Raw genomic sequence first — 18,416 nt, 5'->3', positions numbered from 1 at the left:
GAGGGATTGGGGGCAAGAGGAGAAGGGGACGAAAGAGGATGAGATAATTGGATGGCATCACTGACTCGATGGACATGAATCTCAGTGAACTCCGGGAGTTGGTGATGGGACAGGGAGGCCTGGCGTGCTGCGATTCATGGGGTCGCAAAGAGTCGGACACGACTGAGCGACTGATCTGATCTGATCTGATCTGATAGATTCCAGGGAAAGAAAGACATGCTCCCCTCCAGAAAATCTACCAAGTTTTAAAGGTAAGTTTTTTTAAAGGCTGTGTACAATATTTACAGTAGCTAGGACATGGAAGCAGCTTAGATGTTCATCAACAGATGAACAGATAAAGAAGCTGTGGTACATTTACACAGCTGTACATTTACACGTTTACATGTGGAATATTACTTGGCCATAAGAAGGAACTAATTTGAGTCAGTTATACTGAGGTGGATAAAACTAGAGTCTCTTATATAGAGTGAATCAGAAAGAAAAAACAAATATCATATATTAACACATATATATGTGGAATCTAGAAAAATGGTACTGATGAATCTGGTAGAGAACAGACTTGTAGACACAGTGGGGGAAAGTGAAGGTGGGACAAATTGAGACAGTAGCATTGACATATATATACACTATCATTTGTAAAACAGTGGGAAGTTGCTAAGCAACACAGGGAGCCCAGCCTGGTGCTCTGTGATGACCTAGAGGGTTGGGACAGTGGAGGGCAGGGAGATTCACAAGGGAAGGGATATCTATATAGATAGATAGGTAGATAATTATGACTGATTCACGTCGTTGTATGGCAAAAACCAGCACAAAATTTTAAAGTAATTTTCCAGCGATTAAAAACTAAAATTTTTTAATGGCTGTGTAAAATATTTTTTAATCTCTTTGTTTGAAGGAGTCAAGCGCTACAGGGTAGCCAAAACTTAAAGAGTCTACGACCTCTTTGAGAAAGGGCAACTGCTAAGAAATGAGTCTCATGTTAGGCACACTTTTCCCCTTGCTGCATTTGCTGACCCATCCACAGTATATGAGAAGCTAAGCAGGAAGCCATGGCTAACAGACAGAGGAGCTGGGCCGAGCTTTCAGCATCATCAGTGAAGAGAAAAGTCAACAAGTTCTCAGGGCCTACTAAAGAAGAGGGTTCTTGGAAAACACTGAAGCTTTCATTTTGGATTTCTGAAGGCTAATATCCCAGGAGTACAATGTCTTGGTTTAGGCTACTGTAACATATTGCCATTTACTATGTGAAGTAAACAACAAGCATCTTTTTCTCTCAGTTCTGGAGGCTGGAAGTCCAAGATCAGGGTGTCAGCAAGGACAGCTTCTCGCTGAAGATTCTGTCCCCTGGCAGAGAGAGGTTAGCTAGCTCTATGGCCTCTTCTTATAAGGGCATGAATTTCATTTATTAGGGCTCCACCTACATGACCAAATTACCTCCCAAAGGCCCCACCTCCAAACACTATGACATTGGGGTCAGGATTTCAACATATTAATTTTGGAGGGATACATACAGTCTTCTGTATAAGGGTAACAGGAGACACCTAACCATCAAAAGGAATGAAGCTCAGATCTGGTTTAGATCAATGCCAAATCAGAATAAGATAAGCTTCCCTATCCTAACTACATGCTAGTAGCAAAAGTAAAACCTTTCTGGAGGATTTATAGTATCACCAATGAATATCAAATACCCAGAAATAAATCTACTGAATATGTGCAAAACTGCAGGAGAACTGTAGTGAAAAGTTAGACAATAAAGCTTCTAGTAGATACCACTGAAAATCTATATGATACTGGAAGCATTCTAAAACATATGTATCCAAATGTTCATAACACTATTATTTCTAATATTGAAAAACTAAGAGCAACTCAAATGTCCATTAACAATGGAATGGATAAAGTATGGCATATTCATTCAATGGGATATTGTACTGCAACATGAATGCAATAAACTACTGCTAAGTACAACAGCCTGGATGGATTTTATAGACACAGTTTGAAGGAAACAATTCAGGCACAAAAGAATATACACTGTATGATTCCATTTATATAAAGTTTAAAAATAGGCAAAACTTAGCTAAGGTGTTAAAAGTTTAGAGGCAGAATAACTAGCAGTATGAAGCCACTTTCTATGGTGCCAGCAATGTTTTATTTCTTAACCAAGGTAATGGTTACAAATAGCTTACAAATAGCTGTGAAAAGAAGAGAAGCCAAAGGCAAAGGAGAAAAGGAAAGATATACCCATTTGAATGCAGAGTTCCAAAGAATAGCAAAGCAAGATAAGAAAGACTTCCTCAGTGATCAATGCAAAGAAATAAGAGGAAAACAATAGAATGGGAAAGACTAGAGATCTCTTCAAGAAAATTAGAGATAGATAGAAAATTAGAGATAGACAGATATAGAAAATTTCATGCAAAGATGGGCAAAAGAAAGGACAGAAATGGTATGGACCTAACAGAAGCAAAAGATATTAAGAAGAGGTGGCAAGAATACACAGAAGAACCATAGAAAAAAGATCTTCATGACCCATATAACCACGATGGTGTGATCACTCACCTAGAGCCAGACATCCAGGAAAGCAAAGTCAAGTGGGCCCTAGGAAGCATCACTATGACCAAAGCTAGGGGAGGTGATGGCATTCCAGTTGAGCTATTTCAAATCCTAAAAGATGATGCTGGGAAAGTGCTGCACTCAATATGCCAGAAAATTTGGAAAACTCAGCAGTGGCCACAGGACTGGAAAAGGTCAGTTTTCATTCCAATCCCAAAGAAAAGTAATGTCAAAGAATGCTCACCACTGCACAATTGCACTCATCTCAAATGCTACTAAGTAATACTCAAAATTCTCCGAGCGAGGCTTCAACAGTACATGAACCATGAACTTCCAGATGTTCAAGCTGGATTTAGAAAAGTCAGAGGAACCAGAGATCAAACTGCCAACAACCACTGGATCATCAAAAAAGCAAGGGAGTTCCAGAAAACATTTACTTCTGCTTCATTGACTGTGTGAAAACCTTTGACTGTGTGGATCACAACAAACTGTGGAAAATTCTTAAAGAGATGGAAATACCAGACCACCTGACCTGCCTCTGGAGAAATCTGTATGCAGGTCAGGAAGCAACAATTAGAACTGGACATGGAACAACAGACTGGTTCAAAATCTGGAAAGGAGTGCGTCAAGGCTGTATATTGTCACCCTGCTTATTTAACTTATATGTAGAGTACATCATGAGAAATGCTGGGCTGGATGAAGCACAAGCTGGAATCAAGATTGCCAGGAGAAATATAATAACCTTAGATATGCAGATGACACCACCCTTATGGCAGAAAGTGAGGAAGAATTAAAGAGCATCTTGATCAAAATGAAAGAAGAGAGTGAAAAAGTTGGCTTAAAACTCAACATTCAGAAAACTAAGATGATGGCCTCTGGTCCCATAACTTCATGGCAAATAGATAGAGAAACAGTGGAAACAGTGGCTGACTTTATTTTGGGGGCCTCCAAAATCCCTGCAGATGGTAACTCTAGCCATAAAATTAAAAGATGCTTACTCCTTGGAAGGAAAGTTATGACCAACCTAGATAGCATATTAAAAAGCAGAGACATTACTTTGTCAATAAAGGTCCATCTAGTCAAGGCTATGGTTTTTCCAGTAGTCATGTATGGATGTGAGAGTTGGGCTATAAAGAAAGTTGAGTGCAGAAGAATTGATGCTTTTGAACTGTGGTGTTGGAGAAGACTCTTGAGAGTCCCTTGGACTGCAAGGAGATCCAACCAGTCCATCCTAAAGGAGATCAGGCCTGGGTGTTCATTGGAAGGACTGATGTTGAGGCTGAAACACTAAAACTTTGGCCACCTGATGGGAAGAACTGACTAATGTGAAAAGACCCTGATGCTGGGAAAGATTGAAGGCTGGAGGAGAAGGGGACGACAGAGGATGAGATGCTTGGATGTCATCACCAACTCAATGAACATGAGTTTGAATAAACTCTTGGAGTTGGTGATGGACAGGGAGGCCTGGCGTGCTGTAGTCCATGGTGTTACAAAGAGTCAGACACCACTTAGCAACTGAAATGAACTGAACTGAAGGTAATGGTTGCATAGGTTTGCTCCTATGAAAACTCAGAATTCTACTTATTGCTTTTATACTTCTCTCTTTGTTATATTTAAACTGTATCCCTGTGTACAAGACAGCAAAAGAGACACTGATGTATAGAACAGTCTTATGGACTCTGTGGGAGAGGGAGAGGGTGGAAAGATTTGGGAGAATGGCATTGAAACATGTAAATTATCATGTATGAAATGAGTTGCCAGTCCAGGTTCGATGCACGATACTGGATGCTTGGGGCTGGTGCACTGGGACGACCCAGAGGGATGGTATGGGGAGGGAGGAGGGAGGAGGGTTCAGGATGGGGAACACATGTATACCTGTGGTGGATTCATTTTGATATTTGGCAAAACTAATACAATTATGTAAAGTTAAAAATAAAATAAAATTAAAAAAAAAAAAGAAGATAACTGAGAGAGGTGAAATATACCTCTTTGAATCTGATAGGACTCTGTGTTACCCTAGAAAGAAAACTCTAACTCAAATTGACTAGAAAACTGAAGTCCAAAAAAGGTATACAAGTAGCCAAGAAGGCTCATGAGAAGCGCTCAACCTCTTTAGTCATTGCTGCTGCTAAGTCGCTTCAGTCGTGTCCAACTCTCTGCGACCCCATAGACGGCAGCCCACCAGGCTCCCCTGTCCCTGGGATTCTCCAGGCAAGAACACTGGAGTGGGTTGCCATTTCCTTCTCCAATGCATGAAAGTGAAAAAATAAAGTGAAGTCACTCAGTCGTGTCCAACTCCTAGCAACCCCATGGACTGTAGCCTACCAGGCTCCTCCGTCCATGGGATTTTCCATGCAAGAGTACTGGAGTGGGATGCCACTGCTTTCTCTGGCTTTAGTCATTAGGGGGATGCAAATCAAACCACAGTGAGATACCACATCACACTCCCTAGGATGATGATTCTCAAAAGTCAGACAATAATATGGCAAGGAAATGGAAAGACTAGAACACTCTCGCTGATAATGAGAATGTAAAATGATGCAGCCACTTTGGAAAAGATAACTGAAGTTTCTCAAAATGGTAAATCTAGGGTTACTATATGATCCAGCCATTTCACTCCAAGATATATATACTAGAGAAATGAAAATTTAATCTAAAACAAAAACTTATGCGCTAACATTCAAGCATCATTATTCATTAATAACCAAAAGCAGAAACTATCCAAATGTATCTCAACATGTAGATAAGTGAAGTATGGTATATCCATACAATGGAATATTACTGAACAACATAAAGGAGCAAAGCTGGACTTCCCTGGTGGTGCAGTGGATAAGAATTCGCCTGCCAGTGCAGGAGACACAGGATCAATCTCTGGTCCAGGAAGATTCCACGTGCCAAGAACAGCTAAGGCTGTGCACCACAACTACTGAAGTCTGTACACCTAGAGCCCGTGCTCTGCAACAAGAGAAGCCCCTGCAATGAGTAGCCCTGTTCACCAAAATTAGAGAAAGCCCGCTTGCAGCAAGGAACACCTGGTGCAGCCAAAAATAAATAAATAAAAAGGAGCAAGTCATGATACATACTACAACATGGATGAACCCTGAAAATATTACATTCCATAAAAGAAGCCAGTTGCAAAAGACAACATATTCATATTTATATGGAATGTCTAGAACAGGTAAAGGTACCAAGACAAAGTATTTTAGTGGTTGTGGTGGCCTAGGGCTGGGAGGCAGCAGGGTGGGGGATTCAGAAGGGAAACTGAGGGAGAATGGAGAATAACTGCTAATCAAATGGAGTTTGTTTCTGAAGTGATGAAAATATCCTAAAATTGATTGTGGTAAAAGTTGTACAACTCTGTGAACATACCACAAACCATTGCATTATATAGCATTTTAGAACAATTTAACTGCTTAAATTATTTTTTAAACATTTAAAGATAAATTTTATGATATGTAAATTAAATCAATAAAGCATCTTTAAAACCTAATGAGAATTTAGTGCCTTATGTAATTGAAATGAACTTGAATTTCCCAAGATAAGTAGCTTTGATCCAGCAGGCAAAATATCATCACCAATACCTGATTCCATTCTCTTGTGTATGCTTTCTGTAGTGTTGGTTTAACCCTCAGACTCTACCATGTCAGTACCCTAGCAACTCTTCTTGTTAGCAAAGAAGAACCATTCAAGACCTCATAATCTCTTCTCGCACGACCCAGAGCAGGATAATGATTTCTTAGAAGCCCCAGAAAATGTCTGCTTATGTTTTAACAGTGTCTCATAGATTCTGCTTGAATTATACTTCTGCTCTATGGTGGAGAAAGGAAGCAAATGGTAGCCTTTAAGTCAGTCTGATGCCAGATCCCCAGAGGACATCCCTACCCAAACTGCATGACTCAAGGTTGTATGAGGACAGCTTCTGAAGGGAAATACGGGGCTTTGCTACCAGAAATCATGGAAACTAAAGTTGAGAAGTTAACATAAACCCCAGTAACACAGACCCCAAAAAAAAAAAAAGGAATCAGAGTTGTTGTGGAATAAAGAATACAATAAACATTTATTTACTACATGATTTCTCTCATTTGATTCAAGATGGAGATACTCATGTTCATAAATGTAGCTGCTGCTGCTGCTAAGTCCCTTCAGTTGTGTCTGACTCTGTGCGACCCCATAGACAGCAGCCACCAGGCTCCTCCATCCCTGGGATTCTCCAGGCAAGGATACTGGAGTGGGTTGCCATTTCCTCTCCAACACATGCATGCACGCTAAGTTGCTTCAGTCATGTTCAACTCTATGTGACCCTATGGACAGCAGCCCACCAGCCTCCTCTGGCCACAGGATTCTCCAGGCAAGAAGACTGGAGTGGGTTGCCATTTCCTTCTCCACATAAATGTAGCACCTAACACATAACTGGGCCCACAACAGGTTCTCAATCAATTCTAAATGAATAAATGAACAAAAGAGCCAACAACAAATGAGTAAGCAAATCCCACCTATAGCAACCAAAAAAAAAAAAAAAAGAGAGAGAGAGATCCCACATGCCGTAATGCAGATCAAAGATCCAGCGTGTTTCAACTAAGACCCAGTGCAGTCAAATAAATAAATTAAAAAAAAAAAAAAAAAAGAATGAATAATTGACTCGCTTAGAAAAGAGCCCAGACTCTTTGGATTCCATTTTCTTCTATCTCCCACTGCCCTCTCCTTGGTCAGTCTCCATTAGTCAGGTAAAGCATTCAAGAGATAGAACTGGGGAAAGGAGGACAGAGTTGCAAATCCCCATATGTTGGTCCTGATAAGAGCCGTGGTGATAAAAAAAAAAAAAAAAAAAAAAAAAAAAAAAACACAATTGAAGACTTCTGTATCATTGGCTACAGAAAGGTTTGAAGAATTTTAGTTGGTTTCAAACTCCAGGTTAACATACGAGAGATGTTAACACTCTGTCAAAGTAATCTCACTTCCAAAACCAGTATAAACACCGGTTTCAGAGGTTCCTGATTTCCTCATTATCCCACCTGCTTCTTAAGTGAAAGTGTTCGTTGCTCAGTCGTGTCCGACTCTTTGGGACCCCATGGATTGTAGCCCATCAGGCTCCTCTTTCCATGGGATTTCCCAGGACAGAATACAGGAGTGGGTGGCCATTCCCTTCTCCAAGGGATCTTTCTGACCAGGGATCTAAGCCAGATCTCCTGTACTGCAGGCAATTCTCTACCACCACCAGGGAAGCACCATAAGCCAATCCTTAATTAGTTTCTGACCTAGTCAGTAATTTGTAAGTATAGCCAAATATCACCCTAAGTCACCAAGTGTATATTCAGTTCAGTTCAGTTACTCATTCGTGTCTGACTCTTTGAGACCCCATGAATTGCAGCACACCAGGCCTCCCTGTCCATCACCAACTCCCGGAGTTCACTCAAACTCACGTCCATCGAGTCGGTGATGCCATCTCATCCTCTGTCATCCCCTTCTCCTCCTGCCCCCAATCCCTCCCAACATCAGAGTCTTTTCCAATGAGTCAACTCTTTGCATGAGGTGGCCAAAGTACTAGAGTTTCAGCTTTAGCATCATTCCTTTCAAAGAACACCCAGGGTTGATCTCCTTTAGAATGGACTGGTTGGATCTCCTTGCAGTCCAAGGGACTCTCAAGAGTCTTCTCCAACACCACAGTTCAAAAGCATCAATTCTTCCATGCTCAGCTTTCTTCCTAGTCCAACTGTCACATCTGTACATGACTACTGGAAAAACCATAGCCTTGATTAGACAGACCTTTGTTGGCAAAGTAATGTCTCTGCTTTTCAATATGCTATCTAGGTTGGTCATAACTTTCCTTCCAGAGAGTAAGCATCTTTTAATTTCATGGCTGCAGTCACCATCTGCAGTGATTTTGGAGCCCAGAAAAATAAAGTCTGACACTGTTTCCACTGTTTCCCCATCTATTTCCCATGAAGTGATGGGACCAGATGCCATGATCTTAGTTTTCTGAATGTTGAGCTTTAAGTCAACTTTTTCACTCTCCTCTTTCACTTTCATCAAGAGGCTTTTTAGTTCCTCTTCATTTTCTGCCATAAGGGTGGTATCATCTGCATATCTGAGGTTATTGATAGTGTATATTAAACAACATGAAAGACAGATAAAACTGTGTCTATCACCGGGATTCTAATCAAGAGTCTGTATACTTTCAATTTCCATGTTGACCTTCACCTCAAAGATGGAAGATAAATTGGACAGGTATTATTAACCCTGTTTTACAGATTAGGAAATATAGGCCTAGGAAGTTTTCACCCTATTTTTTAAATTTGTGACAAAGCAGGGACCAGAGTGACTGCCTCCTGATCCCTTTAAATATGAGATGTTACCACTAAACAACCACCCCGCACGATGAGCATTGAGATGTTTGCTCTAAACTCACAGCTGCAGTTACAAAGACCCATCCACACTTTTGCTTCATTAATAACTAAAAATTACTTTGTAAAAATCACATCAAATATTTCTGTGAGAGAATATTAGACATTCAGTAATTACTGATGGATTCATTCAAGTCAGAAGCGACTCTAAGGTCATGAAATGGATAAAGCCAATTAGTTCCTATCTAACATTCAAATCCATGTCCATGGACCCTGTAACACCTTAATTTAGCCATCTGAGCTAATCCATGGTCTTTGCAGTAAAAAGACACTGAAACATTTATAAATCTACAGGTACACTTTGAGTGAATGTCAAACATTGTATATGATGGATTGGTTTTTTATTCAAGTACTGAGCAAACTTTGTACTTTTTAAAAAAACTATGTTACTGATAATGGAAAATGGATTTACTTAGCTGGGTAGCTTTAATTAGTTTGCTGGTACTCCAAAGACTTTGGGGCAAATGGGATTTTTTTCTAATACCTGTAATGCATACAAGCGTTAAATCAAAGCTGACTCCAGCAAAATCTAATTCTAAAAGCCCTAGAGTAAAATCAAGATAAAATAATTGACACCAAAACCACTACATCAAAATAGAAAGAAGTCTGTGAATAGCCCAATAGCTGTCACCACTATGATTTTCCCAAGAAAGAAAATCAGAGTTTAAGATTTTTCTAACAAATGCCACATTCATTACATTTCTGTTGCATTTAGCTTGTCCAAAAGGGTTCTCATTTCTAAAGCACATCAACTTACCAATTGTATCATAATAAAGACTAGTGAGAAGGACTTCCTTTGTGGTCCAATGGTTAAGAATCTGCCAGCCAATGCAAGGGACAACGGGTTCAATTCCTGGTACGAGCAGATCCCAGATGCCATGGAGCGATGAAGCCCGTGTGCCACAACTAGTGAACATACGCATCTAAAGTCTGTGCTTCACAACAGGGGAAGGCACTGCAATTAGAAGCCCGTCTGCTGCAACTAGAGAGTAACCCCCGCTCACCACTCTAGGAAGCCCCCTCCAGCAACGAAGCCTAGAGCAAACAAAAATTAATAATAATTAGAATAGACTAGTGAGAAACATACAAAAATTGAGACAAATCCTTGATAAAGGAATGACAGATTTTTTTCCTCTTTACACTTGCATTTAATGCTGCTAGAAGATTGCTATTTAATAAATAAAAAACAAGAACTACCAGGCTTAGGAGGAGCAGTGTCTCCACTCCTCAGTAGTACTGGCTAGGGACTGAGGACCATTGCCTGGCACTGTCAGCCCCCCACTTAGCTGATTTTTGACTCAGGAGGGTTCTCTCCATTTCACTGGGCCTGAACGTCTCTAGCAATAAAATAGATGACAAAGAAAATTATCTACTCTACTTCATATGACAGAAGAACATAAAAAGGATTAAAACAAACATGCAGTTATCAAATTCAGTGAAAGCAAGTTTGGCATGTTGGACTTTGCCTTTGAAAGCATAAGTAGGCAAAAGTGAGAAGGGAAGAGGGGTTGAACAAATTCCATCAGCCTAGTCAGGCACACTCCCGTGATACCAATAGCGGGCAACACCCAGAGGTACAAATATTGATGCCCCTTCACCGCTGCCCTGCAGAAATGCAAATACAGAAACACGTCAAATGCCAAGTGGTATTTATAATAGACAAATGACAGTTATATAAAAGCCAAAATTAAGATTTTAGAGACTAGAGTCGGAATACCTTGGTTCCAGCCCCACTGCCGATTCTAGCCGTCAACTGTGCAGAACTGACAAGGCTCTCAGATACCTGATCTGAAAATAAGGTGTTAGTGTTACTAGCACTCCCTCCCCGAGTGGTCTGCATGTCCCTTAGGATCCAGCATGGCCTGGAGAAGGCAGAGGTGGTACTGATTCATAGGATGCCAAGGAAATGCGCTAAATTCTGCTCCAAACGTCACATAGAAAGGAAAACTGTCACAAAGATGCTGTATGTCTCAATTTTATATTATCTTCTCAAGTCTATATACTTATCTCCTTATCCTATAATCATAACCAAGCCATGTTCCAAAGTTAAGAGAACAAAAGAATAGAGGGTGAGCTTTCCTGGGCCTCATTTCCTTGACAATCCATAAACCCAAACAAGAGGTCATTGTATCTAACCATTCCTTGTGTCCCGTAGCCTCAAAATATTTTAAATTCTTATGTATTCTCCCAGGGTCTAGCATGAAACATTCTAAACTGCAGATCCAGGAATATTGGGTCCCTTTCAAAAGGGCCATCAAAATACAGAATGCAGAAGACATTTTAAATCGCTTAAAGAGTCTCCATCAAAGAACATTCAAGGCTGAGGTTCATGTTGAGTTTTGGATGGAAGCAAAGAAAGCGGGAGAGAAAATTTTTTTAAACCTTTAATCCTCCAGTGTGAATATAAAATCTCTTTATGAGACCTTCTTATTAAAAATAACCTTAATTTTACATATTTCATAAGATAGTGAGGATCAAATTAGATAATGGAGATAAAAAGTCCCCTGAACACTATAAAAAATTTTAAACTATTGATTTACGTTAATTAGAGAACATAAAAAGCACAGGATATAAGTCACTGAGCATCTTTTTTAGCTGACAAGGAATAAAGTAATGATTCTGTAATTACAGAATTGCTTCTATAATTTCTATCCAGGTACAAACATGCAAATCCTACACTCTGGCTCCAGTAGAAAATAAAGTTCTTCCAGAGAAGATAAGCTGCAAATACATATAGTGAGTTTTTCATCCACAATGATACTATATTACTTATATTCAACCCAAATGATGTCTGATCAACTTGTCAGTGTAAATACGACCACAGACAAAAGATTTAATCCATTTAAGAGAAAAAAAATGGTATTCAAACCTTTGCAGAAGCTCAGATAAAGTATAAAAATTATTTTTACAAAAATATTTCATCAATTCCATACCGCAAATCATTAAAGTATCCAATGCAAATCCACAGACATAAGAAGACTGCTATGTGGCCAAATTTGATTTATTCCAGAAATGCAATGTCACTCACCATATTAACAGAATAAAGAAGAAAAACCAGTGATTCTCTCATTAGAAATGTAGAAAACACATTTGATAAAAGTCAATATCCTTAATGGTAAAAAGGAAAAAATTTTTTCAGCAATTTTCTTAATCAGATACAAGGTATCTGTGGAAGGAAGAGAGGTGGGAATGGAGAGGGGAAGGAAGGGAGGATGGGAAGAAAGGAAGGAAAATGAAATAAACAGGTACTTTGTAAATGAGGACATCTGAATTGCCAACATTAGTTCAACTTCATTGGTCATCAGGGAAATGCAAATTAATAACTGCTTCCCCCATGGGTCAGTAAGTAAAGAATCAGCCTGCAATGCAGGAGATGCCGGTTCGATCCCTGGGTCGGGAAGATCCCCTGGAGGAGGATGGTAACTCACTCCAGTATTCTTGCCTGAGAATTCCTTGAGGTAATAAAAAGTCAGACACGACACAGTGACTAACACTTTCACTTTCAGTCATCAAAATCAGCCAGACTGTAACGTAGGTTGTTAATTTTCTGGAAATCTTGCAATCTTAAGGCATCATTCAAATATGAGGACAACATCCTCTGGTTCACCAGTTCCTGTAAAAGCTTATTCTAACCTTTCATAGCCCAGGCTTCTCAGAGTTGTTTCACCTTTAACAAAGCTAAGAAATCTGGCACCTGTGGAAGTCTGAAGGTCTTTTTACTCAGATTTTCCTCCAGACCTTTAGCAGTAGAGGAGAGAAGACACTGAAAGACCATTAGATCTCAGCATGGGAAGGGACCCCAGAAGTCATTAGTCTAACCTTATTCTGCACACAGGAGGCATCCTGCAGCATGGCAGCAGGAAGTCACTTAGCCTCTGCTTAAAACTTCTTCAAGGTCAGGAAGCTAAAGCAGTCTATTCCAAGAATGAAGAGCCTTCCGTGTCTGCAAGTCTGTCTATGAGAAGCTCCCAATCTGCCTCTCTTTAACACATACCCTTTGTACATGAAAGAACAAACCCTCTCTAAATAACGCTTATTCAAATGTAAGAAGCAGATTATCATGTCCTGCAGATCATTTCTCTTCTCTACACTAAACATCTCCAGTTCCTCCTGTTCTTCTAACACTAAATTAGACATTGTCATATTGAGAGAATAAAGTTTCTTCTTATTCCTTGAAGCACTCTGGAATCAATTTGATTCAGCTTGTCAGAGATCCAGGTAAAGAAAAAAACCCAGCTATGGAAGATGATCACAGCCAATTATGTGCATAGGCAGAGCAGGTTGTTGCTTATTCTGCGTGATTTGCAAGGCAGAGATACTTTATGTGAATAAAACATTTTCCCCATTTGCCTGCCTTGAAACCTGAAGTTCTCATGTAAGTCACAATTTTGCAGTAGACTATGCAGAGTCTAATGAGAGTACTATGAAAATATATATATATATATATATATATATATATGATGGCAAGACCAAATGTGAACATCAATCAAGAAACTAGTTCTTGAGATTAGATAGAAGGCTGAGGAAACAGATCATTAGGCGGGTGCATTAGAGGAGAGTAAGAAAGGCAGAAAGTACCTGCGGAACGAGACAAGCTAAGAGGACAAAGGTCAGTGGGATGCGGTGGTCTAGGACAAAGGCCCGAGTGCTGGGGCACTTAGGAACTTGAACTAGTGAAAGTACACACACCTAAAATGAAAATAAAACCGAAAATTGGAAAAGACATGAACAATTTGAACTCTTCTCACAGACACAGACAACTGATACTCCTCCCATCAGAAACCCCATGAACTAGTGGGTGACTCAGAACACTCACCAAGAGCATCTCTCTCTTTCTCTCTCCCCTCCACCACTCCCTTTCATTTCTTATCTGTCCCTGTGTAGGTGGCCTGCCATGAACTGTCCCTGACCATGGAAGAAGCCAATGACTGAGAAAGTCACACCAGCCCTAGTCTACATCAGCTGCCCCGAATTCTGAGCGAGCTCGGAGGGGTACTAGGAAACCCCATTTGAGCCTCTGGTCTAAGTTCATCAAACACAGTAAAGTTAAACACATCAGGATCACTGGGGGAAACAGGGCAACTATTAAGCAATTAGTAAAGCTGTGTTTTGATTCCATATGATTCTGATTGTTCTTAACTAGCTATTACTCAAATACACAGCAAAGATGGGTAACTGGTACCCTTAACTTCCAACAATAGTATCAATACATTGATACTTAAGATTAGTTCCTTTACAAGCTACTCCGACCATAAACATCAAAGCAAAAGCTTTCTAGGGACAAACTTTGAATTCAGAGAAGAGACTTTATAAGGCTCCATGGAATTGACTTCACAGGTCATATATATAGATGCATACATGCTCAGTCCTTCAGCTGTGTCTAACTCTTTGTGACCTCATGGACTATAGCCCATCAGCCTCTTCTGTCCATGGGACTCTCTAGGCAAGAATACTGGAGTAAGTTGCCACTTCTTCCAGGGGATCTTCCCAACCCGTGACCAAACTCTGGTCTCCTGCATCTCCTGTGTTGACAGACAGATTCTTTACCACTGTGCCACCTGAAAAGCCCATATATAGAGAATGCCTAAAATATTTCTCATGAGGTATGGACATTAGCTATTTCATTTCCTAATAGTTGAGCTATTTCAAATCCTAAAAGATGATGCTGTGAAAGTAATGCACTCAATAAGCCAGCAAATTTGGAAAACTCAGCAGTGGCCACAGGACTGGAAAAGGTCAGTTTTCATTCCAATCCCAAAGAAAGGTAATGCCAAAGAATGCTCAAACCACACAATTGCACTCATCTCACATGCTAGTAAAGTAATGCTCAAAATTCTCCAAGCCAGGCTTCAACAGTATGTGAACCGTGAACTTCCAGATATACAAACGATTTAGAAAAGGCAGATGAACTGGAGATCAAATTGCCAACATGCGTTGGATCATTGAAAAAGCAAGGGAGTTCCAGAAAAACATCTATTTCTGCTTTATTGACTCTGCCAAAGCCTTTGACTGTGTGGATCACAACAAACTGTGGAAAGTTCTGAAAGAGATGGGAATACCAGACCACCTGATCTGCCTCTTGAAAAATCTGTATGCAGGTGAGGAAGCAACAGTTAGAACTGGACATGGAACTACAGACTGGTTCCAATTCTGGAAAGGACTGCATCAAGGCTGTATATTGTCACCCTACTTATTTAAGTTATATGCAGAATACATCATGAGATGCTGGGTTAGATGAAGCACAAGCTGGAATCAAGATTGCTGGAAGAAATACCAATAACCTCAGATATGCATATGACACCACCCTTATGGCAGAAAGTGAAGAAGAATTAAAGAGCATCTTGATCAAAATGAAAGAAGAGAGTGAAAAAGTTGGCTTAAAACTCAACATTCAGAAAACTAAGATCATGGCATCTGGTCCCATCACTTTATGGCAAATAGATGGGGAAACAATGGAAACAGTGACACACTTTATTTTGGGAGCTCCAAAATCACTGCAGATGGTGACTGCAGCCATGAAATTAAAAGACGCTTACTCCTTGGAAGGAAAGTTATGACCAACCTAGACAGCATATTAAAAAGCAGAGACATTACTTTGCCAACAAAGGTCAGTCTAGTCAAAGCTATGGTTTTTCCAGTAGTCATGTATGAATGTGAGAGTTGGACTATAAAGAAGGGCCAAAGAACTGATGCTTTTGAATTGTGGTGCTGGATAAGACTCTTTAGAGTTCCTTGGACTACAAGGAGATCCAACCAGTATATCCTAAAGGAAATCAGTCCTGAATATTCATTGGAAGGACGGATGCTGAAGCTGAAACTCCAATACTTTGGCCACCTGATGGGAATAACTGACTCATGTAAAAAGATTCTGATGCTAGGAAGGATTGAAGGTGGGAGGAGAAGGGGACGACAGAGGATGAGATAGCTGGATGGCATCACCAACTCAATGGACATGAGTTTGAGTATACTCCGGGAGTTAGTGATGGACAGGGTGGCCTGGCGTGCTGCAGTCTATGGGGTTCCAAAGAGTCGGACATGACTGAGTGACTGAACTGAACTGAACTGTTGGATATGAGCCTTGTCATGTGCTCCTTCCTGCCTTACACGCCAATAGGACTAGGTTTCCCATCCCTACCTCTGGTCGAAGTAATGTGTGCTTCAGGGCACTGAATAGTATTTTATAAGAAACTATACTTTCTAATCTGTTTACATGTAAATACATGTAGTTAAAAAAATCTAATTCTGTTCATCCAACAAATCCTTTGATTTGTCACACCCACACCTGGGACCACATGCAAAAAATTATATTAAGAGCAACTATTGATTTAATGGTTTTTTGGGCTTCCCTGGTGGCTCAGAGGTTAAAGCGTCTGCCTGCAATGTGGGAGACCCAGGTTCAATCCCTGGGTCGGGAAAATCCCCTGGAGAAGGAAATGGCAACCCATTCCAGTATTCTTGCCTAGGAAATCGCATGGACGCAGGAGCCTGGTGGCCTACAGTCCACAGGATCACAGAGTTGGACACAACTGAGCGACTTCACTTCACTTCACTTCACTTTGGAATCTTCTTTAATCAATGAAGGATTTCTTTAGTCATTTCTGTTCTTAAACAGATAATTACACTTCACAATGGGAGACCATTAACCATATCCCTGGGTAATGGATTTTAAATTTTGCAAGATTTATGTTACGTCTTCCTACTTAAAGACATTCAGCTCTGAAGACTGCAAAGTTAAGTGTAAATAACAATTATCCGTCTTTCATTTCATTGAAAGACATTCAAACCTGAAAAGTAATTAAAAACGTTTTTCTTTTAAAAAAAAAAAACAAGAAAATTGGACCACAAAGGTCATAGAAATTCAAAACTTTCTATATAAGACATTCAAAATCATTTTGTCACAACCCAGAGGACAGTGACCAGATGACAATAAGTACTTATTATGCATTTTACATATTTTTTTAATTTCTCTTTACAACCTTATATTTTCTAAATGAAAAAAATAAAGACTCAGAGAGGTTACATAACTCTCTATATAACACACAGAGAGTAAGTGAGAGGTCAAGATTCAAACTCAGATCTGTCTTATTCCAGAGCTTGCATAACTCCAAGGCATCTTATTCCATTCCTCCCTAACCTAAAGACCTCAGCTACTCACTATCATATCATCCTTACTTTATGGAACTTCTGATCACCTGTAACTATCTGCCTTGTTATCTCGTTTGTATTCTGTATTCTCTCAATAGAATAAAACTCTATGAGGGAAGGGATTTTTTTTAAATCAGGGTCACTCTTCCTCCCTAGTCCCAGCACTTAATAGTCACTCAATCAAATGTTTGTTGATTTAATAAATATTCTTGCTCAAAAAAGTAGTCAGGATAGGAAAGATAACCAGAAGCTATTGGTTCCAAGATCAATGCTTATTCCATGGGCATAGTTCCCCATTCACCTGAGACTGGAGAGTTTCCAAAACACTTTTTAAAGCCAGTGTTGTCAACATGCTGCTTCAGACCATGCCTTCATAACAATATTCCAACTCTGGCTAAACACGCTCTGTGTACACAAAAACTTTGTATATCTGCTCCCAGAAAGAGCAAATATACAAAGTAGTACAGACTCTGGTCCCCAATCCCAAGAACTTCACAGTCAAGCTAAAGTTGTGTCCAACTCTTTGTAACCCTATGGACTGTAGCCTGCCAGGCTCCTCTGTCCATGGGATTCTCCAGGCAAGAATACTGGAGTGGGTTGTCATGCTCTCCTCCAGGACATCTTCCTGACCCAGGGATCCAACCCACATCTTATATTTCTCCTGCATTGGCAGACAGGTTCTTTACCATTAGGGCCACCTGGGAAGCCTAGAGGGACAGGAAATATGACTTTTAAAAGTAATTCCCACTGCCAAGCAGTCTATTCTAAGTATACAGTGAGCTGCTGTTTGTGACCAAGTTTCCCTTTCTGTAGCAATTTCAGCTCCAGGGAAACCTAAAGCATGGCTAACGTGAGAAGCAGGGAAGACTCTAATTTGCCAGCTCTGGTATCTCTAGCACCTGCTGTTAATCACACACCTGGAGTCAGGCATGATTGAGTGGCTCGGTGATTGACCATTTCAATTGCTGTCTTGGCAGATCACCGTCCCAGTTGAATATCCAGGGACCACATTCATCAAAAGCATAATTTGGGCAGAACGTGGCTGTTTTTCCAAAGCTGCAGGGATAGCATCAGTAAGAAAAATCAGTAGCATTTTTTAAAAGGAACTTGGTTGACTCTGAGGATAATGGATAATGATTTTTATGTTTATCATTAAAAAGAAAGTATCAGTTCCTCAGGTGTGATTTCAAAGTACTGGGATACATATACTATACTGGGATATATACTACTATATGAAAGTGAAAGTGTTAGTCACTCAGTTGTGTCCAACTCTTTATGACCCCATGGGCTGTAGTCCACCAAGCTCCTCTGTCCATGAAATCC

Source organism: Bubalus bubalis, chromosome 4 (assembly GCF_019923935.1).
Source record: "Bubalus bubalis isolate 160015118507 breed Murrah chromosome 4, NDDB_SH_1, whole genome shotgun sequence".
NCBI lineage: Eukaryota > Metazoa > Chordata > Mammalia > Artiodactyla > Bovidae > Bubalus > Bubalus bubalis.
This window is presented reverse-complemented; position numbering follows the sequence as displayed.